At 50.8% G+C, this 2,286-nt stretch overlaps 1 long non-coding RNA gene across 1 annotated transcript; it reads right to left on the bottom strand.

The window, feature by feature from the left end:
* Positions 1-350: 350 nt before the first annotated feature.
* LOC116833250 (uncharacterized) lies at positions 351-2,032 on the bottom strand. Its single transcript, XR_004375639.2, has 3 exons — positions 1,667-2,032; positions 1,418-1,490; positions 351-1,027 (listed from the first exon to the last, which is right to left on the bottom strand). It is a non-coding gene; the product is annotated as an uncharacterized LOC116833250 (long non-coding RNA).
* Between the last annotated feature and the right edge of the window lie 254 nt (positions 2,033-2,286).

Below are 2,286 nucleotides of genomic sequence, written 5' to 3'. Positions count from 1 at the left end.
ACTTGCTAATTGCAACCCAGGCTCTCACTGTGTGGCTCTTTGTCCTGCCTCTGTTGGCTAGAGCATGAGCAGAGCTTTCTGAGACAGCTGCTGCGGCTGTGGCCAGCCATCAAAGTGTGTTTCCCATCGTCTCTCTTCTGGCTGTGGATGTTTGACTGCAGCAGCCCCGCAGAGATCCCAGCCTTGCTCTCTAATGTCCATTCTGCCCTTACTTGCATGGCGCTTCATGGACCATCGAGTAGCCTCATGAAAACATCCCAGCTGTGGACACAGGCACGAGCACCGATTCCCCAAAGTCCCCTTTGCAATCCAGGGAAACAGCCTGGGTTGTCTGGAGTGCAGGGTGTGGCCCATGGTGACTGCAGACCCTGCCCCTGCTGCACAGTGACTTCTGGGACCCCTCTAGCCCATCAGCACTCGGCTCTCCCACATTCTGCTGAGCAGCTGAGATCTGGGGGAACAGAAACCGTTTGTTAGAGACGGAAAATCTCCTCCCAGGAACACTCTGTCAATGGCTGCCAGAGGCCATCCCTGTGAAACCCCAAATGTGCAGCCCCTCAGATTCCCACAGGGGAGATCTCAGCTCATTCACTTGTCACCCGTGGCCGCAGTCTCTGACAGGGGGAATGAAGAAGGGGTTTTTTTGCCAATGGTCCCTTCTACAGTGCCCATAATGGGAAGAGGTTTGGCCTTGTGATGTGAGGCCCGGGTCTGAGAATCAGGGCTCCTGGATTCTGGGGCTCTGGAATGGGGTGTTGTCTAGTGGGTGGAGCTGGATTTGTTGACAGTGAGTGAGAGGGGCTTGTGCTGAAGGACTTTGGGTCAATTCCTGTGATGTCTACATGTGGCCACGATTTTACTTACCTCTCAATGTAAGTTATTTAGCCCATTCCTGGACACGTGTTACATCTGCTGCTGGCCATCCCTGAGATGTAGGTCCTTCATCCACACAAGGACATGGCACATCAAGGTCAATCCAGCAGCTCCCATCCGGTCTTCACCTCCGCAATGGGCGGCGAGCTCTAACCTGACCAGAGAAAGACAGGGTGGTGTTCTTCAGGGGAATCTGCTGGTGCCCCTGCATGCCCTGCTCCACCTGACACCCCAACCTGCTAAGGGTTTTCCAAAGATACCACTAATCTCAGATAAACAAAGCAGCTGAGATGAGGTCAGTGTGGGTGGATTTACTGAGCAGGCTGGTTCCAGTGGAGGAACAGATTTCTCCCCTGCTCTGGGGAGATTCCCATAGGAAAAGTCTCTGATGGTGGGGGGTGGGGGCAATGCAAACCCTCAGCCCCTTGAATGGCAGGAAATCAGGACTTGCGGAGTTAAGGAGTGTCTCTGTCCTACTGGAGGGAGCCGATCTGGAGAGCAGGAAGAGCACTAGTGGCATTGCAGGAAAGACTGTGACTTCTACCTGTGAAGGTGGCTGAAGCTTCTGGCAGACACTAGAGTCCTGGATCCTTACACCTCCTTTGCGGAGCCTTTTCCTAGGAATAAAATAAGGACACCACACAGAGAATGACATTTGAATCCCAGGTCTGAGATCCAGGGAAAGGGGATGATCTCAGCCAGGCTACATACCAGGAACCTGATTTTTGTCCCAAGATCCACAATTACCCAGATGAGGTTTTCTTCCCCATTTGCTTTCAGGTTATTTCCTCACAGTATTCATTTGTTTGCTTTGCCGGGTCTCCACTCTCTGCAGCTGTTCATTCGTTTTAGTAACAATCTTTGAGTTTTTGCTTCCGTTTCCTCTTCTTACAGTGTAGCATCTGCTTAGCACTTTTAAAAAAAATCAATTCAAACCAAACTCCTGATCCTACATTGCAGAGGAAGGTTTCTGAGAATTTGGCTGCAGAACTTTAGTGTCTGCATATTTCATTTCCTATTATTTATTCAGGTGCAGGTCTGATGCAATCTGCACCCTCAAGAATGCCCATATGATGCACGGGGGGCCCTTAGAACACCTGTTAAAACAGAAGAAGAGAGTAGATTAAAAGGTGGGGAAATCAACCAATGCATCAGCACGTCTCTGCATCATTGAAGCACTAGGCATGGGAGCAAAACAGGTTACAAATCCCCATGGTTCTTTCCCACTAGACAGACGTCCAAAACGAAAAAGGCCTTCATCCAATTATTTCCTTACACTCTGAAGGGGTGAAATTCAGCCCTGTGCAGACAGCCAGGGCAAGGTCTGTGCATCACAGCCAGGTTAAGTGGCACTTCACTGCCCAGGTGCTGGGAGACTTCGGTGGCATAGTTTTCCTCCTGGATTGGAACAGC

The sequence above is a fragment of the Chelonoidis abingdonii genome, unplaced genomic scaffold (genome assembly GCF_003597395.2).
Source record: "Chelonoidis abingdonii isolate Lonesome George unplaced genomic scaffold, CheloAbing_2.0 scaffold0694, whole genome shotgun sequence".
In the NCBI taxonomy this organism is placed as follows: Eukaryota; Metazoa; Chordata; order Testudines; family Testudinidae; genus Chelonoidis; species Chelonoidis abingdonii.
This window is presented reverse-complemented; position numbering and strand designations above follow the sequence as displayed.